Source organism: Heterodontus francisci, chromosome 6 (assembly GCF_036365525.1).
Source record: "Heterodontus francisci isolate sHetFra1 chromosome 6, sHetFra1.hap1, whole genome shotgun sequence".
NCBI lineage: Eukaryota > Metazoa > Chordata > Chondrichthyes > Heterodontiformes > Heterodontidae > Heterodontus > Heterodontus francisci.
Window position 1 is genome coordinate 100,858,698 of NC_090376.1, and position 26,357 is coordinate 100,885,054.

Genomic DNA, 26,357 nt, shown 5'->3' on the forward strand with positions numbered 1-26,357 from the left:
TCCAGATTTCATTTTTAGATGATCTGGAAAGTTGGACAATGATGAAGGCAGAAAATCTAAGGCTGGATGTTTTGGAAGGTGATGTGGAAAGTAGATGTGGGGGTTAAGTGGGAGGACTGAGAAATCAATGCAGAAATGATGCTAAGAAGGGTTAGAGCACATTAACTGTGCTTGTTACAGCACAACAATTGAAATAAGCAGGAAATGTGCACCATGATGTTAAAGATTTTTAACTTCAAAAATGGTTGAAGAGGTGATGGAACAAGACCCAAAACACAACACTGAGATAGTTCAATATGTAAAGCTTGACTGGAAATGTGACAATTGACAGACAAACCCAGATGCTGGCATAGGGGCAAAATGATCCACGTACTTGTGGCTGCAAATAACTTGATTATGATGTCTGATTCTAAAAGTCATCACAGCCATTTTGTTTTTCTTTTTGCTGGTCCAAAACCTGTGTGCTGTCCATTCTATTTTTATGATTGGTGATTGTAATATTACTTGTTCCTTTGGTATGTGAACTACTGTAAGACTTACAGGACTACAAGTACTATCCAAAGAAAATGTGTTTTTTATTACAACTTAACTAGAACATATATGTATGTGTATGTGTGTATATATATATATATATATATATATATATATATATATATACACACATACACTAGTTACTGCACGTGCACATCTAAACACATCTCTCTCTGTTGGGCCACACCCACAAAAACCTGGCTATGTGTGATGTGACATCACTTCCTCTGGTGATCTTCACTCACAGCTCTTAAGGTGGTCCCTTCTTAAGATTGTCCCACAACATTCTCCTTTTTTTCCAAAGATAAAAACATACGTACAATATACAATGATGTTGCAGTTCAGACTAACTATACATGATGAAAACAAAACGTTATGTACAAGTGAGTAAGTTTAACACTCTCTTAAACATAGAGGACGTTCGCTTATTCATCTCCATCTTGTTATCCTAAACCTCTTCTCAGAGTTGAGCTTGTCTTGATGACTCCCCTGAGACTCAAACCTCTGGTTGGTATGTTCTTCTTTTGTGCTTGTAGCTTCTGTACGTTCATGTGCAGACTTTGTCTTTGAACATGTTTGCGATGCCACAGGGTTGTCACATGTATTGTTGTCATGCAGCTCTCTGAGTTGACTTCGGTTCCATCTGAGAATCACACCATTGGGTGTCTGGACCTTGTGCGATCTGGGTAGGTCACAAATCCTTGCAACCTCTGCAGGTTACCAAGTTCCCGACGCATGATTGAGGACTCTGACCTGCTGTCCTACTTGCAATTGAGCTAATTCTGGTCCTGCTTGTCTGTCATGTGATGCCTTCATCTTACCTTGTTTAGAAAGCTTAGAAAAATTATGACTGGCAACATCACCAATCATCGGCAATCCTCCTGGCCTCCAGGTACTTGCTGCAATGAGCTGAAGCCAAAGCATAGATTCCTGGTCATATCGTCTCTTCATGTCAAGATTCCCAAGCTTTGTGTTATACTTTGCATGGACCAACTCAATACACTCGACCTAGGAATCCTCGATGACTTCATGTATTGTGACAATTTGTAGAGCTCAGCATACTGGAAGTCCTGCGACAGCTGATCCAGTTATATCTACAATACAAAACATCTGTGGTAGCCATTCAGAGCTCCCATAGCTGCACTGCAAGGTTATCGTTACAATGCACTTGATTGGAGAACCATTGTGGGCAGTCATCCTAGCTGTGATGGGTTGTACCATAGTTTCCCATTTCTTTAAGTACATGTCCTTTAGTATGTGAATGGGCAGAATATTTGCACTTTCTCCGGTGACAATTTTCACTTGGAGCTTATGCTTGCCACTCTAGGTTGGCAGCCTGCTGTGCTTTGTTCTCACTTGAGTGTGTTCTTTAGAAAAAAAATCAAACGTTGCTACAAGATAATATTTGGTGGTCTTCAGAAAAATATATCCCAAATGTTGCCACCATGTAATATTGATTGTTCCTCTGATATGGAAACTACTGTAATACTCACCAGACTACAAGTAATATCCAAAGAAAAGGTAGGTTTTTATTACAACTTAACTAAAACATATATATATATATATATATACAAACAGTTATTGCACAAGCATATCTAAACATGTCTCACTTGGGCGAATTTTACAGACCCCGCGATGTCAGGGATCATGATGGGGGAGCCCGGAAAATGCCTCTGGGAGAGGCCCGCCATGGGCCTCAATGCTGGGAAGGCCTCATATTGCCGTTGGCAGGGTCAAAATTTAAATATGTTAATGTATTGCAAGTACTGAATTAATTACTTACCTGCTCCCGCCATCGGTCCCGGTGCAATATTCGTGCTGGTGGCCGGCACACCCATGCCTTTGGATCTCCGTTGGGAGATCCAATACGGGACACTGGTGGGGAGAGGGAGCAGGTAAGTATTTCAGTGTGGGCGGGGGAGAGGAGCGGGGTCAAACATATCTGATTGGTCTAGGGGATGGTCGGAAGGGGTAAAGGTTAAAGTTTTTGAACTCTAGTGGGGGGATGGTTGAGAGCATAAGTTAAGTTTTTTGGTGGGGAGAGGGCAAATAATTAATCTGATGGTCATTGGAGAGGGGATAGTGGGAGAGAGTCAGGATAACTTTATTTGATTTTTCAAAGTCCTTTATCTTTAAAAATTTAAATTGTAATGAAAGGCTGGAAGCCCTTAAAAATGGTGTCAGTGCCTGCACAGTGGCATCTGACATTGTTGCTGGGGACAGAACACTTGCCCCCTCCATGTCATTGGGCGGGGGATGTGGTCCGCCGGCCATGAATATGAGCCGCCGTGTTTAATATTGCTGCGGCTCGGCGGAGTAAAGCCAACGCGTGCGGGTCACTATTTTGTATGGCCGCCCTAACTGGCGACGGCAACATAAAATTCAGCCCACGCTGTTGGGCCACACCCCCGACTAACTGGTCATATGTGATGCGACATCACTTCCTCTGGTGATCTTCAATTGCAACTTTTAAGCTGGTTCGCTCTTAAGGTGGTCCCTTATTAAGATTGTCTCACAACAGTGATATGATACATTTATGCAATTTTAGTAATAAAACGGTAGGTTTGGTTCACTACAGGGCAGCACAGTGACGCAGTGGCTAGCACAGCAGCCTCACAGCTCCAGCGACCCGGGTTCAATTCTGGGTACTGCCTGTGTGGAGTTTGCAAGTTCTCCCTGTGACTGCATGGGTTTCCACCGGGTGCTCCGGTTTCCTCCCACAGCCAAAGAATTGCAGGTTGATAGGTAAATTGGCCATTGTAAATTTCCCCTAGTGTAGGTAGGTGGCAGGAGAATTGTGGGGATGTGGTAGGGAATATGGGATTAATGTAGGATTAGTATAAAATGGGTGGTTGATGGTCAGCACAGACTCGGTGGGCCAAAGGGCTTGTTTCAGTGCTGTATTTCGAAATAAATATTCAAACCCATTTAATGTTTCATGCATTACCACAATGACTACAGTTCAAAAAGTACTTAGCTGGCTGTAAAGCGCTTTTAGACATACGGGGCTTGGTTATAAAATTGGAATTGGGAACCCGCGCCCGGATAATTTTCAGGTCCCGACCCCATGCCACAATTGCATTGCTCAGTTAATGCCCTAATTGGGCTGGCTGTGAATTGGGCTCCCAGTTAGTGATGCTGAGCATAATTAGGAGGCAGGAGATGCCTGAGTGCGAGCATCAAAGGCAGATGGCAGCCATGATGGGGCCTGTGTCTGCCTTGCAGAAGAGAGCAGGTCGCACTTTGGAGGGCCAGCAGCCTCAACGAGTACAAAAGTGGCCAAACGACCAAAGGGAAGGTAAAGTGCATGATCTGGCACAAGATCCCCCAGCTCCCAAAAGTTTTCAACATCAAAAATAGCTTTACCTTCTGCCCACTTTGAATTCAACAGCTGTGCATTAATGTGCACTAGATCTTTCAAGCTTGGTGAGCTCATCTTTGAAAATTTCCTTCTTGCCCTACCCGGCCCGTTAACAAGCTCCTCAAAGAGCCTAATGGTCAGTGAATTGGAGGTGAGCAGGTTCCCCATTTTTCCCCACGCCCTTCCTTTGAAAGTTGCATTGTGTTCCAGAGGTGATGGAATCCAGTGCTGCCCTCTGGGAATGCGATTTTCCAATTGCGCCCACAGCCTTTCCTGACCCCAATCATGGCCACTGACATTGTGAAGGGTGTTATATAATTGCAAGCCTTTCTTTCTTTTTAATCAATGGGCCTCTTACTTTTCCTTGGAATCTAAGGTTTCCAGTAGATAATACCGAGAAAACAATTGTCTTAACATGAAGGTGGTTTCATTGCATCATCCATTTAATTAGGTTTCTCTATTCAGAATACATGCAGTTGGTAATTCTTTGACATAAAAGCATACTGCACAGGTGTGGAACAACATAGAATAGTCATACATTACATGATCACCATTCCTGTCATGAGTTGACTTTGTGGTCATATCACATTCTATAAATGACTAACAAACAGGAGAGGTGGCGGCATAGTGGTATTGTTACTGGACTAGTAACCCATAGACCCAGGGTATTTCTCTGGGGACATGGGTTCAAATCCCACCACAGCAGAAGGTGGAATTTGAATTCAATTAATAAATCTGGAATTAAAAAGCTGGTGATGGCCATGAAATCATTGTCGATTGTTGTTAAAATCCCATCTGGTTCACTAATGTCCTTACCTGGTCTGGCCCACATGTGACTCCAGACCCACAGCAATGTGGTTGACTCTTACATGCCCTCTGAAATGGCCTAGCAAGCCACTCAGTTGTATCTAACTGCTACGAAGTCAATAAAAAAACGGATGAAACAGGACGGACCACCCGGCATTGACCTAGGCACTGGAACTGACAACAGCAAACATAGCCCTGTCGACCCTGCAAAGTCCTCCATATTAACATCTGGGGGCTTATGCTAAAGTTGGGAGAGTTGTCCCGCAGACTATTCAAGCAAGAGCCTGACATAGTCATACTCACAGAATCATACCTGACAGACAATGTCCCAGAGACTGCCATGACCATCTGCGGGTATGTCCTGTCCCACCAGCAAGACAGAACCAACAGAGGTGGCGATACAGTGGGGAGGGAATTGCCCTGGGAGTCTTCAACATCGATTCCGGACCCCATGAAATCTCATGGCAGCAGGTCAAACGTGGACAAGGAAACTTCCTGCTGATTACCACCCACTGCCCTCCCTCAGTTGATGAGTCAGTGTTCCATCATGTTGAACAGCACTTGGAGGAAGCACTGAGGGTGGCAAGGGCACAGAATGTACTCTGGATGGGGGACTTCAATGTCCATCACCAAGAGTGGCTCGGTAGCACAACTGCTGGTCGAGTCCTAAAGGACATGGCTGCGAGACTGGGTATGTGGCAGGTGGTGAGGGAACCAACAAGAGGGAAAAGTATACCTGACCTCGTCCTCACCAATCTGCCTGCCGTAGATGTATATGTCCATGACTGTATTGGTAGGAGTGACCACCGCACAGTCCTTGTGGAGACGAAATCCCGCTTTCACATTCAGGATACCCTCAATCGTGTTGTGTGGCATTACTACTGTGCTAAATGGGAAAGATTTCGAATAGATCTCGCAATGCAAAACTGGGCATCCATGAGGCGCTGTGGACCAGCAGCAGCAGAATTGTATTCAACCACAATCTGTAACCTCATGGCCTGGCATATCGCCTACTCTACCACTACCATCAAGCCAGGAGACCAACCCTGGTTCAATGAAGAGTGCAGGAGGGCATGTCAGGAGCAGCACCAGGCATATCTCAAAATGAAGCGTCAACCTGGTGAAGCTATTACACAGGACTATCTGCGTGCCAAACTGTATAAGCAGCATTCAATAGGCAGGGCTAAGCGATCCCATAACCAACGGATCATATCTAAGCTCTGCAGTCCTGCCACATCCAGCCATGAATGGTGGTGGACAATTAAACAACTAATTGGAGAAGGTGGCTCCGCAAATGTTCCCATCCTCAATGATGGGGGAGCCCAGCACATCAGTGCGAAAGATAAGGCTGAAGCATTTGCAACAATCTTCAGCCAGAAGTGCTGAGATGATGATCCATCTTGGCCCCCTCCTGAAGTCACCAGCATCACAGATGCCAGACTTCAGCCATTTCGATTCACTCCGCGTGATATCAAGAAACGACTGAAGGCACTGGATACTGCGAAGGCTATGGGCCCTGACAATATTCCGGCAATAGCACTGAAGACCTGTGCTCCAGAATTTGCCGCACCCCTAGCCAAGCTGTTCCAGTACAGCTACAACACTGGCATCTACCCTGCAATGTGGAAAATTGCCCAGGTATGTCCTATACACAAAAAGCAGGACAAGTCCAACCCGGCCAATTACCGCCCCATCAGCCTACTCTCAATCATCAGTAAAGTGATGGAAGGTGTCATCAACAGTGCATTAAGCATACTTGCTTAGCAATAACCTGCTGAGTGATGCTCAGTTTGGGTTCCGCCAGGACCACTCAGCTCCTGACCTCATTGCAGCCTTGGTTCAAACATGGACAAAAGAGCTGAACTCAAGAGGTGAGGTGAGAGTGACTGCCCTTGACATCAAGGCAGCATTTGACTGAGTATGGCATCAAGGAGCCCTAGCAAAATTGAGGTCAATGGGAATCAGGGGGAAAACTCTCCGCTCGTTGGAGTCATACCTAGTACAAAGGAAGATGGTTATTGGAGGTCAGTCATCTGAACTCCAGGACATCACTGGAGGAGTTCCTCAGGGTAGTGTGCTAGGCCCAACCATCTTTAGCTGCTTCATCAATGACCTTCCTTCAATCATAAGGTCAGAAGTGGGAATGTTCATTGATGATTGCACAATGTTCAGCACCATTTGCAACTCCTCAGATACTGAAGCAGTCCATGTAGAAATGCAGCAGACTTGGACAATATCCAGGCTTGGGCTGATAAATGGCAAGTAATATTCGTGCCGCACAAGTGCCAGGCAATGACCATCTCCAACAAGAGAGAATCTAACCATCTCCCCTTGACATTCAATGGCATTACCATCACTGATTCCCCCACTATCAACATTCTAGGGGTTACCATTGACCAGAAACTGAACTGGAGTAGCCATATAAATACCGTGACTACAAAAGCAGGTCAGAGGCCAGGAATCCTGAGGCGAGTAACTCACCTCCTGACTCCCCAAAGCCTGTCCATCATCTACAAGGCACAAGTCAGGAGTGTGATGGAATATTCTCCACTTGCCTGGATGGGTGCAGCTCCAACAACACTCAAGAAGCGCGACACCATCCAGGACAAAACAGCCCACTTGATTGGCACCCCATTCACAAACATTCACTCCCTCCACCACTGACCCACAGTGGCAGCAGTGTGTACCATCTACAAGTTGCACTGCAGCAACGCACCAAAGCTCCTTCGATAGCACCTTCCAAATCTGCGACCTCTACCAACTGGAAGGACAAGGGCAGTAAGTGCATGGGAACACCACCACCTGCAAGTTCCCCTTCAAGTCACACACCATTCCTGACTTGGAACTATATCACCCTTCCTTCACTGTCTCTGGGTCAAAATCCTGGAACTCCCTTCCTGACGGCACTGTGGGTGTACCTACCCCACATGGACTGCAGTGGTTCAAGAAGGCAGCTCACCACCACCTTGTCAAGGGCAATTAGGGATGTGCAATAAATGCTGGCCTGGCCAGCAATGCCCACATCCCATGAATAAATAAAAAAACCAACAGTGTTATGTATTTCCTGTGCTGGAATAAGGGACAGTGGATTCATTAAACCACAGAAGGTTTCAATCAGATTGAGCCCTCTGATTTCGGAATAGTAACTGCGGAAAACTTTGCTTTAACCCTTAATAGACAGCAGAATTGTTCATTGTGCTGCTTTCAAATTCAATGAATGGTCATTGAATAGAGCTCTTAGAATGCAAGACCCTATCAGGGATTAGTGCCCACTTGCTAACCAGTCACACAATGCAAAATTCATAGTCTGTGTACTGACATTGCACATTGAATCAGCCTATAAAATGAACAGCTGACTTAATAGTTTTTTCATATCAGCTGTTATTAGACAAGAATGTTTTAATTCATCAGCTATTTGGTTTAGTTTCGTTGACTTCAATAATAATATTAATAACACATCGCTCCTAATCTTACTAATTTACCTCGGCTCAATATTGTGACAGAAAATACATTGTATAAACCTACTCAATTGAATTACTCACCTCCAACTTTGTGTTTTCAATTTCTGTTTGCTAAGAATACTTTTCCTTTTATGATAGTTATTTATGGGGTATTCCTGTGACAAAGGTTCAGACTTTTTCTCTGGAAACACATGCTTCAGCATGAAAGAAAAATGCAGCATGAAAGAACACATTTCACTTCCCAGAGGTTGATTATGTAGCTTCGAGAAACTGTCACTCCAAAGAAAAGTAGATTCATCTCCCAGATTCAATTATGGAAGGACCAATGCTATCATTTCCTCTTAATAAAACAGTTTATCTTGTGTTGTGACAATCAAAAATCCTGGATCCTAATGAACAAAATGTCAGGCAGTTGTTGGTATTAAAGATAGCTGTAATGTTTCTCTGGGTCATGATGAAATAATCTACTGAAGGAAATTAAAAAGCAAGTGCTTATTGTTTGCTAAGACTGGTCTTATCTGAGTTCACTCTGAATTTATGGCTTTAATTCCCACTTAATATAAAATATAACTTTGCTGATTTTAATATATCATTTGTCTTTAATAAATCTGTCATGATCCGGAGTTAGTCTTGTGACAATTTCCAAAGCAATCTTTAGTTCTTAATGGAAATTCAGCTAAATCACCTTATTTAATGTTTGGAATAAATGTGACATATATGTGACACTGTAATACGTCAAGAGAATCATAGCTGCCTGAAAATTTTATACGAGATTAAATATCATGAAGCCTGTAGGCCTTTGGTGTTAAGCAGGCACTGAGTGTTTGAATGTTTTACTAGGAAATGACTGATAATATAGTAGATATTTGAAAATAATCAGTGTACCATTCCCTGATGTTTATGTCTCAACTTTCTGTCACTCTCACTAAGAGAATTTATGGAGGACATTATGGAAGAATCAATGAGCTTATAGTGCAGGTGCCAGACAACTTAAAAATCTAACATTAGTATAATTTAAATTTCCACTGTTTCAGAAACCTTCGAGTTAATAGCAAGGGTCAGAAAAGGATAAGATCGGACCACACATGAAGAAGAAAGGGGCAGTACTGATTCATTCTGATTAAATGGTCACAATAATCAATTTCAAATTTATTAATCATTACTAATCAACAAATGTCAGTAAAATCACATGGAGGCTTAGGAACATTGGAGGGAAGGGGTGAAAGGCATAGTTGTATGGGTTAATGACTTTTTCGATATTAGTAAAGATGCCCATTTCTAAGAACACCTGCAGAACAAAATCAACTTTGGTTTATTTCACGGAAAGTATAGTTCTGCCCACGAGACACCTCCAATGAGATACAGTTTTCATGGGCATATTTTCAGTAGACATTGCCTCCAGCTGTCTCCAGTGTTGCACCTTCCAGATGCCGGAGTCCAAATCCAGCACAGCCTAAGGCTCTTCTGTAAAAGCCCAAATGACCATTCATAGATACCAACACCTCAACACTTAAATAAGGCCTGCACCAACAACAATATTTACATCGGGTCTGCAAAAGCAACAACTTAACACTTATTTAGGGACTTCAACAACAACAACAACTCAACGCTTAATTGGGGTTGAGAGAGGTGGTGGTGAAGTAGACTTGGGTATCATCACCATGCATGTGAAACCTGGCTTTGTGTCCTCGGATGATGTTGCCAAGGGGCAGCATGTAGATGAGAAATAGAAGGGGGCCAAGGATAGATCCAGAGTTAGCCATGTGGGAGTGGGAAGAGAAGTCATTGCAGGAGATTCTCTGGCTATGACTAGTTAGGCAAGAGTGGAACAAGGAAAGTCCAGTGCCACTCAATTGGGCAATAGAGGAGAGACACTGGAGGAGGATTGTGTGCTCAACTGTGTCAAAGGTACCGACAGGTCAAAAGGGTGGGAAGAGATAGTGCACAGAGGATGTCATTTATAATTTTCATGCGGACCATTTCAGCTCTGAACCAGGGGCAGAAACTTGATTGGAGATATTCACAGATAGAGTACCAGGACAGATAGGCACAGATTTTGGAGACGCCAGCACGTTCAAGGACATTGGAGAGGAAAGAGAGGTTGGAGATTGGGTGGTGGTTTGCAAAGTCAGAAGGGTTAAGCCTGGGTTTTTTGAGGAAAGGAATGATAGTGCCTGAGAAGAGAGAACCATTTACAATATTAGCACCAGGGGGTCCAGGAAGAGAAGTTGGCAATTGAACAGGTGGCCTCAATCTTATTGGTAACATCAGAACGTGGAAATTGATCAGAGAGTCAGCATGAATTTGTTAAGCCTAAGTCATTTCTAACTAACCTAACTGAGTTTTTTGATGAGGCCACTAACATGGTAGATAAGGGAGTGTCTCTGGATGTTATTTATATTGAGTTCCAGAAGGCATTTGATATGGTTCCACACAAAAGACTGGCTGCAACCTTTTGACATGAATAGCAAATTCAGAGGTAGGTGACATGAGAGTAGGGATAATGGATGTATCCTCAAATTGGCAGAATGTGACTCGTGGGGTCCTCGGCAGCAATCAGTATTGGAGCATCAGCTTTACACTATATTTATAAATGACTTAGATGAAGGAAAACAGCCGTGTATAGAAGTTTGTTGATGACACTAAGTTCGCACAGTAAATAGTGTAGGTGAGAGCAGAAAGTTACAAAGGGACATGAGTAGATTAAATGAGTGGCCAAACTATGACAGATGGAGTTCAGCATGAAGAAATGCAAGGTCATCCGCTTTGGACCTAAGAAAGATAGATCAGAGTATTTTCTAAATGGTGAGAAGCAAGGAAGGAGGAGGAGCAGAGAGATTTAGGGGTCCATGTACAGGAATCCCTAAAAACTAGTGGAGAAGTATAAAAATAATTTAAAAAGCGAATGGAATACCAACCTTTATCTCAAAGGATCTGAAATACAAAGGGGTGGAAGCTATGCTACAGTTGCATAAAGCTCTGGTTATATCACATCTGGAAAACTGCTTTCAGTTCAGGACACTGCACTTTAGAAAGGATATATTGGCCTTGGAGGGATGCAGCATAGATTCACCAGAATGATACCAGGGCTAAAAGGGCTCATAAGATCATAAGAAATAAGATCAAGAGTAGGCTATTTGGCCCCTTGAGCCTGCTCTGCCATTCAATAAGATCATGGCTGATCTGATTATGGCCTTAAGTTCACTTTCCTGCCTGCCCCCCCGCCCCCCCCCCCCATAACTCTAAACTCTCTCGTAGATCAAAAATATGCCTAAATTAGCCTTAAATATATTCAATGACCCAGCCTCCACTGTTCTCTGGAGAAGAGAATTCGAAAGATTAATGACCCTCTGAGAAAAGATATTCCTCCTTATCTCCATCTTAAAAGGGAAACCCTTTATTTTGAAACTGTGTCCCCAGTTCAAGATTCCTCCACAAGGGAAAACATCATCTCAGCATCTACCCTGTCAAGCCCTTCAGAATCTTATGTTTCAATAAGATCACCTCTCATTCTTCTAAACTTCAATGAGTATAGGCCCAACCTGCTCAACCATTCGTCATAAGACAACTCCTTCATCCCAGGAGTCAGCCTAGTGAACCTTCTGTGAACAGCTTCTAATGCAATTATATCCCTCCTGAAGTAAGAAGACCAAAACTGTACACAGTACTCTAGGTGTGATTTCACCAATGTCCTGTACAATTGTAGCAAGACTTCCCTACTTTTATACTCCATCCCCCTTGCAATCAATGTCACATTCCATTTGCCTTCCTAATTACTTGCTGTATCTGCATGCTAACTTTTTGTGATTCATGTACAAGGACACCCAGATCACTCTGTGCCGCAGCATTCCTTGGTTTCTCTCCATATAAATAATATTCTGCCTTTCTATTCTTCCCACCAAAGTGGACAACACCACATTTTCGCACATTATACTCCATCCGCCAAATGTTTGCTTACTCACATAACCTATCTACGTCTCTTTGCATATACATGTCCTCCTCACAACTTGCTTTCCTACCTATCTTTGTATTATCTGCAAATTTGTCTGCAAAACACTCTGTCCCTTCATCCAAGTCATATAGATCTTAAATAGTTGAGGCTCCAGCACTAATCTCGATGGCACCCCACTAGTTACAGTTTGCCAACCTGAAAATGCCCCATTTATCCCAACACTCTGTTTCCTGCAAGCCAATCCTCTATCCACACTAATATATTACCCCCCATACCATGAGCTCTTATCATGTAGAGTAATTTTTTTGTGGCACCTCATCAACTGCCTTTTGGAAATCCAAATACACTCTATCTACTGGTTTCCCTTTAACCACCCTGCTTGTTACATCCTCAAAGAACTCATAAATTTGTCAAATACAATTTCCCTTTCATAAAACCATGTTGGATCTGCCTGATTGCATTATGATTTTCTAAATGTCCTAGGTTAAATTATTCGGGCTGGTTGGAAAGATTAACCTTGTATTCCCTCAAATATAAATGATTAACTGGTGAATTAATTGGGATGTTGAAATGAATTGATACCGTAGATAGAGAAAATCAATTTCTTCTGGTGGGGGAATCCAGAACATGGTGGCATAACTTTAAAATTAGAACAAGGCCATTCAGGGGTGTTGTCAGAAAGCACTTCTTCACAGAAAGGGTAGTGGAAGTCAAGAACTCGCTTCCCCAAAAAACTGTTGAGGCTAGATCAATTGGAAATTTCAAAATTGAAATTGGTAGACTTTTATTACACGAGGGTCAAGGGTCACACAACAGATACAGATCAGTCATGATCTAATTAATTGACAGAACATGGTCAAAGGGCTAAATTTCCAACTTTTGTTCTTATGTTTCTGTGAATACAAGGAGGTGATCAGACATGGCCTTATCTGTGATTGAGATAATGGCCATGTGAAATTGCAAGGTTGAGGGAATGGCCATGATTATGTGTCGGCCAGTTAATATGGAGGGAGACTTTACAGTAGAGCAGGAGGGTGGTGAATTCAGAGCAGAGAGGGCAAGGTGAGTTGAGATGAAGGTGGCAGTGGATTAGGGGGATAGATAAAGGTGAGATTTGGTGATAAGGGCGAAACCTGCGGTGGTTTGGGCAGGGTAGCTGGTAGTGGATAAGGTTCTGCATCCAAGTAGTTGCTGTTAGTTTGGATGGGGACACGTCATATTGAGAGTTAGTGAAATATTCCTTGTGAAGCTATTGATTATGCGTAGGGATAAGTGTATTGGTGCACAAGAAAGAAAAGGCACTGTAGCTGCCTGCTAACATCAGATCATTGAAGGGGCTTCTGCCTCATTATCATCCATTTTGTTTTATCGCAACGTCAAGATCTGCTCCACTGTCTTCAGGAGGGGAAGGAAGAAAGCTGGCAAGAATAAGGAAAAGCAGAATGATTATTACCAGGTAACAAATTGTGACGTTATTACAGAAAATTTTCTCAGTGGATAAGTAATAATATTAGTGTACTTCAATGAACCAAGTAAAAACAATTACTCAGCCATCATGATTAATTCTGTCACTTAGAAATTCACTGAGCTTTGCTTTTTAGTGATACCATTATGTCACATGCCAGATAAACAGACGACACAGCATACTGATCATCAAGAGTGCATGTACATTTTTACTCTGATATTGCCACTCTATTTTCTTCAGAAAGGTTGAAATACATATATGCCAAGAAATTAAAGGCTAACCATTATGCACTTTTAAGCATTTATTTTAATAACAAAATGGAATGGGGCAACAACCTAGACAAGATGATTACGAAGGCATCTGAATAAATGTAATGCTTAAATGATCAGTCATCTTCTCTCTGACATCTTCAACATCTATACAAGTATAATTTTCTCTGTTGTTGAATGCATGAATTATATTTGACAAATAAGTCAGATGAGTTGGAAATAATTCAGCAATATGCTTCAGCCAAAGTTCTCATCATAAGTGTAGTAAAGAAAAAAACTTGCATTTATATAGTGTTTTTCATGACCTCAATACATTCCCAAAACACTTTATCAATTAAGTACTTTTGAAGTTTAGTCACTGTTGTAATATAGCAAACATAGCAGCTAATTTGCACACAGCAAGTTGTCACAGACAGCAATGAAATAAATGATCAAACAATCTGCTTTTTATGTTATTTAAGGAATAAAATGTTGGCCAGGCCACCAGGAAATTTCCCCGGCTCTTCTTCACATAGTGCCGTGGGATACTTTACATCCACCTGAGAGAACAAACAATGCTTTAGTTTAACATCTCATCCAGAATATGGCACCTCTGACAGTGCAACACTCCTACAGCATTGCACTGGAATGTCAGCCTAGATTAAATCTTGGGAATGGGGCTTGCACCCATTACCTTCTGACTCAGAGCCGAGAGTGCTTTCACTGTTCCAAGGCTGATGCTTAAATCTACAGCTCGTATTTTATATTCAATACTATTTGTGGAATGACCTTCATATTTCCATTAAATTGAAAAAAATTTTTTTACTTTAGAATATTATAGAGTATACAAATCTATTACACTAATTTGGTATTATAGTACAAGACTACTCATATACTCACAGACAGATTATTATAAATAGGGTCATTATTAATCCATGAGGCCACAGAATTCTGCTCACTGAAAAGGTAGAATCTAGAGGACAAAGCTGTGAAAGGATTGGGATGAAATGATTTTATATAAATGGTTTTATATTAGAAGTTGTAATGCTAGGACCTGGGGATTACTTTGGTCATGATGTACAAGACATTATCAGTTCGTAATGATAGGATTTCATGACAATGAAAAATTTGTCTGCTCATCTGTAGATGATTTATTGAAACAGCTGCAGAAGTTTTCCTGTACTTGTCCAAAGTAATGCTTTGTTCCAATACAAGCCCTGCTTCCCTTGTTAAGTGCCTGCGAAATGACCATCAAGAGGAGTGCTTTGTTTCTGGGTTTTTAGATAGTGTTCTAGGGATCTGACCATTCCCACAGATGAACCCTGACTCTCTGTAGTTCAGGGTGTGCTTATATCTCCCTGTGGTCTAGATAAGAAGGCCAATTCCCAATGTAAGAAGGTGGGTGGGCGGTTAAAATGGCTCATGCAATTTACCTGTTCTGAATCCAATGCCTTCTTATGGGTTGCAATGTTAAACTATTCTTTTTAGCAAGTGAGAAGGACACTTGCTAGAAAACAGGGGTTTGCAGATTGGGCTCTGATGATGTCATTGGGGCCAGAATCTAATTTTAACCTATGGTATGTGGCTTCTCCCCAGGCCAAGCTGGGGCAAACAGAAGCCAAGAAAGGTGACTGACTCTTTATTTCAGTACCTTTCTGGGGAACTGTATTTACGCTGCACTTCTGTTGATATTATGGCGTGGAACGGGAGCTGGTATGATGAAATTTTGGGCCATATTTACTCACGACAAAATGTGCAAACTCAGACATGTTTAGGACACAAGTGATGGGGGAGGGAAACTCTGTAAGTCAAATGCAAAGGAGTGGATAATTAAAGGAGAATGTCAGAACAGTGAGGCAAAAATTCAGTAAGCTTCTGGAGAGCACTGTAATGAATTCAAACTCATCAATAGCCTTTGTTATCGCTAAAGTGGTAGGGGATTTAGAAGTGGCAGACTAACTCCTGCTCCTATTTCCTTATGTGCAGGCATGAGTCTCAAGGCAAGTGAGTGAGCAGTACAGTAGCTGTCCCCTCCTGTTTGATGGCAGCTGAAGTCAAAGCGGTGTTACATTAAACATTTGCAAGGAGATTTGACCTCCATGCCATTTTCTCTAAGTCAGTGGTGTAGGACAATCTTAGTGCAGCTTCCTAATTCCACATTTTCTCAGAAGAAGAAAGGCAAAGGCAGCTGTTTTTTCAATGATACATTTTCCTAAGGTACATTTTTCATTTTTCATTCACAGGATGTGGGTGTTGCTGGCAAGGCCAGCATTTATTGCCCATCACTAGTTGCAGTTGAGAAGGTGGTGGTGAGCCACCTTCTTCAACCACTGCAGTCCGTATGGTGAAGGTACAGCTACAGTTCTGTAAGGTAGGGAGTTCCAGGATTTTGACCCAGGACAGTGAAGGAATGGCGATATATTTCTAAGTCAGGATGGTGTGTGACATGGAAGGAAACTTGCAGGTGGTGATGTTCCCATGTGTCTTGTCCTTCGAGGTGGTGAAGGCCTTGGGTTTGGGATGTGCTGTCAAAGATGTCTTGGCAAGTTGCTGCAGTACACTGGTGGTGGAGGGAGTGAATGTTTCAGATTGTGGATGGTGTGCCAGTCAAGTGGATTGTTTTGTTCTGGATGGTGTTGATCTTCTTGAGAATTGTTGGAGCCGCACACATCCAGGCAAGGGGAGAGTATTCCATCACACTCCTGAATTGTGCCTTGTAGATGGTGGAAAGGCTGTGCGTAGTCAGAAGGTGAGTTACTCGCCACAAAGTTCCCAGCCTCTGACCTGCTCTTGTAGCTACGGTATTTATGTGACTGGTCCAGTTAAGTTTCTGGTCAATGGTGACGCCTACAATGCTGTTGGTGAGGAATTTAGCAATGGTAATGCTGTTGAAAGTCAAGGGGAGATGGTTGGATTCTCTCTTGTTGAGATGGTCATTGACTGGCACTTGTGTGGCATGAATATTACTTGCCACTTCTCAGCCCAAGTCTGAATGTTGCCCAGGACTTCCTGTATGCAGGCACCTGCTGCTTTAGTATCTGAGGAGTTGTGAATGGAACTGAACACTGTGTAATCATCAGCCAACATCCCCAGTTTTCACCTTATGTTGGATGCTGGGTCATTACTGAAGCATTGAATAAGGTTGGGCCGAGGACACTATCCTGAGGAACACCTGCAGTGTTGCCCTGGGGCTGAGATGATTGGCCTCCAACAACCATCTTCCTTTGTGCTAGATATGACTCCAGCCAATGGAGAATTTTCCCCCTGATTCTATTGACTGCAATTTTACAAGAGCTCAGTCAGTACCACACTCAGTCAAATTCTGCTTTGATTACAAGTGCAGTCACTCTCACCTCACCTCTGGAATTCGGCTCTTTTGTCTGTGTTTCAATCAAGGCTATAATGAGGTTTGGAGCCAAGTGGCCCTTGTGGCATCCAAACTCAGCATCAGTGATCAAGTTATTGCTGAGTAAGTGCCACTTGATAACACTGTCCAGAACACCTTTCATCACTTATCTGATGATTTGAGAGTAGATTGATGTGTTGGTAATTGGCTGGATTGGATTTGTCATACTTTTTTGTGAACGGGACATACCTGGGCAATTTTTCCCATTTGTCAGGTAGATGCCAGTGTTGTAGCTGTACTGGAATAGCTTGGCTAGAGGCATGGCTAGTTCTGGAGCACAAGTCTGCAGACAATAACCAGAATGTTGTCGGGGTCCATATACTTTGCTGTACACTGTGCGCTCAGCCATTTCCTGACAAGTGGAGTGAATTGAGTTGTCTGAAGACTGTCATCTCTGAGGGTGGAGACTTCAGGAGGAGGCCGAGATGAGTCATCCACCCGGAACTTCTGGCTGAAGATGGTTGCAAATGCTTCAGCTTTAACGTTTGCACTGGCATGCTGGGCTCCCCCATCATTGAGGATGGGGATGTTCGTGGAGTCTCCTCCTCCTGTTAGTTGTTTAATTGGCCACCACCATTCACAACTGGATGTGGCAGGACTGCAGAGCTTTGTCTGATCTGTTGCTTGTGGAATTGCCTAGTTCTGTCTATAGCATGCTGCTTCTGATCTTTAACATGCATATAGGCCTATATTGTACTTCACCAGGTTGGCACCTCAGTTTTAGGTAAGCCTGGTGCTTCGCCTGACTGTGGCTGTTTGCCTGTGCCCATGTATCTCACTGTACACTTGATGACCAGACTGTAGATGACATGAACAGAAAAGGACAGTTTTCAAATTAAATTTACATGCACTTCAAGCACCAAGGGATTTGACGTGACTTAGAGTCATAGAGTCATTCTGGCACAGAAGGAGTCATTCAGCCGATCAAATCCATGCTGGCTTTCTGTGGAGCAATTCAGTCAGTGCCATTCCCCTCTCTGTAACCCTGCAAGTTTATTTCCCTCAAGTTTCTATCCAATTTCCATTTGAAATCATTCATCGTCTCCAGTTCCACCACCCTCGCAGGCAGCAAGTTCAAGGTCATTACCACTCGCTGCATAAAAAAGTTCTTCCTCACATCTCTTGTCCAAAGCTTTAAATCTGTGTCCCCTAGTCCTTGTACCATCAGCTAATGGGACCTGCTTTTCTTTGTCTACATTATCTAAACCTGTCATAATCTTGCACACCTCTATCAAACCTCCCCTCAATCTCCTTTGCTCCAGCTTCTCCAACCTAACCTTGAAGCTAAAATCCCTCATAGAACCTAGAACAAAATACAGCACAGAAGGAGGTCATTCAGCCCATCATGTCCGCGCCAGCCGAATAGGCTATCCACCCAAACTAATCCCACCTTCCAGCACCTGGTTCATAGCCCCGCAGGTTACAGCACCTTAGGTGCATGTCCAGGTACCTTTTAAAAGAATTGAGGGTTTCTGCCTCCACCACTGATCCTGGCAGTGAATACCAGACACCCACCACCCTCTGGGTGAAAAAGTTTCTCCTCATATCCCCTCAAATTCTTCTACCAGTCACCTTAAATTTGTGTCCCCTGGTAACTGACCTCCCCACCAGGGGAAACAGGTCTTTTCTGCCTACTCTATCTAGACCCCTCAAAATTTTGTAGACCTCAATCAAATCACCCCTCAGCCTCCTCAATTCCAGGGAAAACAACCCCAACCTATCCAATCTTTCCTCATAGCTGCAACCCTCAAACCCTGGCAACATTACTGTAAATCTCCTCTGTACTCTCTCCAGAGCAATTATGTCCTTTCTATAATGTGGTGACCAGAACTGCACGCAATACTCCAGCTGTGGCCTAACCAGCGTTCTCTACAGCTCCAGCATTACATCCCTGCTTTTCTACTGTATACCTCGGCCAATAAAGGTAAACAATCCATATGCCTTCTTCACCACTCTATCTACCTGTCCGGCCACCTTCAGGGACCTGTGGACATGCACTCCAAGGTCTCTCACTTCTTCTCCACCTCTCAATATCCTCCCGTTTATTGTGTATTCCCTCGCTTTATTTGCCCTCCCCAAATGCATCACCTCACACTTCTCAGGATTGAGTTCCATTTGCCACTTTTCTGCCCACTCAACCAAACTATTGATAGCATTCTGGAGTCCACGACTCTCCTCCTCACTATTAACTACACGATCAATTTTTGTGTCATCAGCAATTTTCCCAATTGTTTAAGTCCAAATAATTAATATATACCACAAACAGCAAGAGACCCAACACTGAGCCCTGTGGAACACCACTGGAAACCGCTTTCCATTTACAAAAACATCCGTCGACTACTACCCTTTGTTTCCTGTCACTGAGCCAATTCTGGATCCAACTTGCCACATTCTCCTGTATCCCATGGGCTTTTACTTTACTGACCAGTCTGCCATGCGGGACCTTGTCAAATGCCTTACTAAAATCCATGTATACCACATCCACTGCACTCCCTCATCAATCCTCCTTGTTATTTCCTCAAATAACTCAATCAAGTTAGTAAGACATGACCTTCCCTTAACAAATCCATGCTGACTATCTCTGATTGATCCATACCTTTCTAAGTGGCAGTTTATCCACTTAAATCGGATTCTAACCATTTACCCACCACCGAGGTCAGACTGACTGGCCTATAATTACCTGGCTTACCCCTCGTACCCTTTTTAAATAATGGCATAATGTTCGCAGACCTCCAATCATCTGGTACCTCGCCTGCATCTAGTGAGGATTTGAAAATGATCCTCAGCGCATCTGCTATTTCCTCCCTGGCTTCCTTTAACAGCCTGGGATGCAAAACATCCAGTCCTGGCGATTTATCCACTTTCAGAGATGTCAGACCCTTAAGCTCAACCCTAACCCTCTCTCAATATGCTTATCTTACCTAATATTTCACACTCCTCCTCTTTAACTACAATGTCTGCATCAACCCTCTCCTTTGTGAAGACAGAGACAAAAAACTCATTAAGAAACCTGCCCACATCTTTTGCATCCATGCATAATTTCCCTTGTACATCTCTGATAGGCCCCACCCTTTCCTTAGTTATCCTCTTACTCTTAATGTACTAATAAAACTCCTTCGGGTTTTCCTTGATTTTACCTGCCAATAATTTTTCATATCCTCTCTTTGTTTTTCTAATTTCCTTTTTTACTTCACGCCTGCACTTTCTATACTCCTCCAGGCTTTCTAAAGTAATAAGATATTTGTGATCATCATAAGCTTTCCTTTTTTACATTAATTTACACTGTAAGCTTCTAGATAACCAGGAAGCTCTAGATTTGGCAGTACCACCCTTTATCTTTGTGGGGACATGCCTACACTGTGCCTGTAGTGTCTCGCTCTTGAATGCCACCCACTGGTTTGTCATTGATTTTCCTTCAAGAAGCTGTATCCAGTCCACCTTTGCCACGTCACCTCTCAGTTTCGTAAAATTTGTCTTCCCCCAATTTAGAACCTTTGCCCCTGTTTTATCTTTGTCCTTTTCCATCATTATGCTAAAACTAACTGTATTATGGCCACTATCTCCAAAATGGTCACTGACTCTTACTTCATCCACTTGCCCAGCTTCATTACCGAAAACTAAATCAAGAATTATACCCCCTCTTGTTGGGCTTGTTACGTGCTGGCAAAACAAGTTCTCTTGAATGCAGTTCAAGAATTTTGTCCCCTCTGTGCCCTTCACGCTGTTTGTATCCCAGTCAATACTGGGGTAGTTGAAATCCCCAACCCATCCCCGCCCTAAAGTTACTGCACTCAGAAATTTGCCGACATATTTGTTCCTCTATCTCCCTCTCACTATTTGGGGGTCTATAGTACACTCTCAGTTATGTGGCTGCCCCTTTTTTATTTCTGAGCTCTACCCATATGTCCTTGTTTGATGATTCATTTCGCACATCATCTCTCCTCAAAGCTGTTATTGATTCCTTCACTAATAATGCTACACTCCCTCCTTTTTCATCTCCCTCTCTATCCTGCCTGAATACTCTATATCCAGGGATGTTGAGCTGCCATTCTTGCCCTCCTTAAGCCAAGTTTCCGTTATAGCAATGATATCATGTTGCCATGTGTTTGTGCCCTCAACTCATCGCTTTATTTACTATACTCCTTGCATTTAAATAAATACCCTTTAACACTGCCAAATTCTTGTGTTGCACACTTTTTAACCTTTTCTTCTTCTGTCTTTTAGAGTCACTTGCCAAATTTGCTAATTTTCTGCATCCTGTTCCCTGCCCTGAAAATGTCCTATCTAAGACTATGCTCAGGTTCCCATCCCCCTGCCAATCTAGTTTAAACCATCCCCAACAGCACTAGCAAACCTTCCTGCAAGGATATTCGTCCCAGTCCTGTTCAGGAGTACACCACTCGGCTTGAACAGGTCCCATCTACCCCAGAACTGGTCCCAATGCCCCAGAAATCTGAAGCCCTCCCTCCTGCACCATCTCTCCAACCACACATTCATCTGCTTTATTTTCCTATTACTACCAATGTGGACCACAACCTCTGGCTGTGCACCCTCACCCACCAGACTGCTCTGTAGTCGCTCAGTAATATCCATCACCGTTGCACCGGACAGGCAACATACCATCCTGGAATCACGTCTGCAACCACAAAAATACCTATCTGTTCCTCGAACCATAGAATCCCCTAGCACTATTGCTCTCTTGAACTTTTTTCTCCCTCCCAGCAGAGCTGAGTCACCCATGCGGTATCTGCTGTCCAAGGCGAGTTCTCATGATCTCTTCTTGTGTCTTCCACAGGTGCAGGCATCGAAACAATGAGACCAACTCCCTTCCCATCACCGGGCCAAGCGCAGCCACATGAGAGCTGAGAAGAGACACATGTCACACCTCACAAGCACATCCTTCACCAATGCAGATACAACCACCTTGGCGGGTCCACACACACAATTAGATAGGGTGACATTTTGTGATGAGCATGACCCTGATGTGTAGGAGGAGATGCCATAGGCAGAGGCAGCCCCCCTACGAGGAGTGAGGACAGACATAGACCTGCTCACCTGGGCACAGAGGTAAGGCCTCAGGAGTCACAGGAAATGCACTCTACAGAGGAACCCTCCTTCCCATCAGTACTCAGAACTGAATACCGGTTAGAAAGTGGGATGCCCTCCGGGGACTCCTGCATTACCTGCCCTGACCTTCTTGTCCATTTGGCAGCTATCCAGTCCCTCTCTGACTGTGCTCGCTTCGGCACCGGGTTGACTACCTCCTGAAACTTGCTATCCACGTAGTCCTCTACCTCATGGATGCACCACAGTGACTCCAGCCGCCGTTCGAGCTCCGAAACCCGAAGCTCAAGCTTCTGCAGCTAGAGACACTTCCTGCAGATATGTTCGTCAAGGTCACATGGTACGTCCATGACTTCCCACATACCACAGGAGGCACATTCCAATTGACTGAGCTGCCCTGCCATTATTTAGCTTTACAATGAAATTTAGCTAGTGTAATAACTTACCAGCTACCTGTAATCAGCTTTATCCCCTGTACCGTTGAGGCTGACAAGACAGAAAAGAAAGAGACCAAAGAGCACCTACCCCGCACCCACTCCCACACCTAGTGAAATCCCCCACACTCAACTCACAGCCTCACTCTGTGCAAACAGCACTATTCCAGCTAGTAATCACTAATAAATTACATGTAGCTATCCTAGGGCTTTATTTTAAAGAACTTTGCTCTATCTAAGCTATCCACAGGCAACAACAACTACCACCCACTAATCAATCAGCCCACAGTATTTCAGTGATGGCACTGTTAGTTTTTTCCCCCACTTATCAAACAGAGTGCGCGCCGACCCAGTCAGAGAGCCTGCCACTGATTGCCGCTGCCCCGAGCGTCTGGCAAGTGAGGGCCACGAGCCCCGCTCTTCATTTAAACAGCTCCACTCCAGTCCTGGTTCCTCCCAGGTCCGCTGCTGACTGCCGCTGCCCCGGACTTCAGCTAAGTGAGGGCTTCGAGCCCCGCTCTTTATTTAAACAGCTCCACTCCAGTCCTGGTTCCTCCCAGGTCCGCCGCTGACTGCCACTGCCCCGGACTTCAGGTCAATCTTCAATTCATCCGTGGAACCATTCTGGTAAATCTCCTCTGCACCCTCTCGAGGACCCTCACATCCGTCTTAGAGTGTAGTGACCAGAACTGGACACAATACTCTCATTGTGGCCTAACCAAAGCTTTATAAAGGCTCAGCATAACTTCCCTCTTTTATACTAAATACCTCTGTTAATGGAACCCAAGATCCCATATGATTTGCTAATTCCTCTCTCAGTACGTCCTGACAGCTTCAAGGATCCGTGCACATGGACCCCCAAGGTCCCCCTGTCCCTGTACATTCTTTAGAATTTGATCATGTGTTTCAAGACACTTTAAAGGAGAACCAAGGGGCTGAATTTTCCCACCTTAGGTTTTTTCTGGATGGCAAGACCATTTTCGGGTCATAAGCCTGATTGCCATAGCAGCAGGACTTCTGGTACAATCTTCTAGGAGGTGTCCAATTAAAAGGGAGCCTCCGGGATCACTGTCTAATCATGAATGGCAAGTGGATTGAGGAGAGAGGAGTGTGATTCAGCGTGTGTGCAATTGCACAGGTGACTAGTGTTGCTAGTGAGAGTGCTGCTGAGGTGAAAGCAGCACAAGCGGGAGGGAAGAAATGGAGGCACAAAACGGTTGGAGGAAACGGCAGCCACTTCTTCACCACCAGCATTATCCACGACATCAGTCTCAAGGAGATAATCACACAATTGCAAACCTCTGCCTGTGGATGACCTCAGGCTTGCTGATTTGCACCTTTAGGGCTGAATTTAATGAGACCCCGCTAGGAACAACAGCGGGCACGGAAAACGGCAGCATTCCCGTGCATCACGTGTGCGGCCGCGCTACATAATGGAGGCACCAGTCAACCCCAATCACCATCTTTAAAAGCCTGCCAGGCCTGCATTTATTCCGGCCTTGCCGTCGGTAGAAGGTCAGTTTACTGTTAGGCATAAAAAGTCAATGGACTGTTTCCTTCAACACTCAATCCCTAGGAAGATTGGAGAGGATGGCACAGACTAGACCAAGGGTGAACCCATGCTTCAGCGATGCCTCCCTGTTGATTCTTCTCCAAGCTGAAAAAGAAAGGTGGGAGGTTCTCTACCCCAGCAATGGCAAGAAGAGGTCATCACGCCTGACCAAGCAAGCCTGGATGAAGATCGTAGAGTAGGTCAGCAGCTGTTGGGTTACTCAACGCAACTGGGTCCAGTGCTGGAAGAGGATCAATGACCTCGTGTTCAGCCTATTCCTTCATGCAGTGACAATGTGGCCACAGCACTCGTAATCATGGAATGTGACTGCAGATCTCATTAGCACTAGTTCTCCCATGAACACTAGTGTTCATCGCAGCTGGGTGGCGTTCAGGGAACACAGATGGAAAGGAGGTGGAAGATAACATGCATGAAGGTGAGTCCTTATTGGATTCTCGTTGAATGGACATCAGGTTGGCTAGAAAACGGGTCACTAGGAGGTTGTCTCTTGCCTCCTTTTCATGTCACTTAACCTGTCTGGCCCCCATCGCTGTGTTATCATCACCCATTGCTGCTTGTCCCTGTCTCTCCTCCATGTCCTCCTCATTGGAGGATGATTGTCACTTAGGCATATCATCCCCCTATAAGGCCTCCCACCTCTGTAGTACTAGATTGTGCAAAGCATAACAGACCACCACGATACACGAGACCCTCGCTGGGGTCTACAGCGGGGCTCTCCAGATTGATCGAGGCAGCAGTACCTCAATTTCAGCAGCCCAATGGCCTGCTCAATGGACACTCCGGTGGAGCCGTGGCAAGTGTTGTACCTCTCTTCCGCTGTATTGCGAGGGCTCCTCACAGGCGCCAGAAGCCATGTTTTCAATAGGTAGCCCTTGTCCCCCAAAATCCATTCCTGAAGGCGAACGGGGGGATTGAAAAGCTGTGGCACCTGGGACTGTCAAAGTATAAGCATCATGGCTGCTTCTTGGGAAGTGGACACACATCGACATGAAATGCTTTTGGTGATCGCAGACCAGTTAAATGTTGATTGAATGGAAGTCCTTCCTGTTGATGAAGGCAGCTGGCTACTACATGCTGTGGGAGTCTTGATGGCCACATGCATGCAATCTATTACACCTTGCACTTGTGGGAATCCAGCAATGACCCTGAAACCAATGGCTCTCTCGGCCTAACTGTCAGGATCGGTCCAATAATGCACATAGTCACCGGCCCTCTTGAACAAGGTATTGGTCACCTCCTTGATGCAGTGTTGGGCTGCTGCCTGGGAGACCCCACACATGTCCCCTGGTGGGCTGTGGCCTGGGAGACCCGATCCACGTTCCTGGTGGAGTCCTGGAAAGATCCAGATGTGTAAAAGTTTGGTGCCACTATAATCTTCAGGGCCACCGGCATAGAGTGACCTCCAAATCCCATAAGCCGCATATCATTCTGCCGAAGGCTACATAAGTTGATGACGGCCTCACTGGAGAGCTTTAGTCTTTGCTGACAGTGTAGCTCAGACATCCGGAGGTAGGTGATGCTGGTCCTGTGGACTCTCTGGTGTATGTGGACCCTTCTTGGCCTGGCCGGCTGCTGCTGCTCTTGTCTTGGAGTTTCAGAGTCAGGCACAGCTGCCTCTTGGGCCTGCCTCCATCGGAGGCACCTCAACACGTCAAGGGGACCCAAACACACAGGGTGTGTGAGACCCATGGTAAGTGGCCAGGGGTCTTTGGCTCTCTTCAGATGCAGAGATGAGCCTGAATTGGCAACTAAGCTTATCAATATTTACTCAGCAGAATGCCTGATGTGCCTCAAGGTTACCAGCTACCATCTTTTCCAGCAGTGTGAGACATCACATGCAGGAACACAGCTAATGCCCACCCTGATACACCCAAAGTAGACCCTTGCAGAGCCCCCGATACACACAGCCACCTTGTATCAACATCAGCAGAGCAGCAATGGCCTCAAAACCCCCCACTTCCTCTATGCTGAAATGGTCAGGATACCTCCCCACCATGGCAATGAGGCCTCTCTCCTAGATACTGCAAGCTTTCAATGGTCACAAAGTTGAAGCCA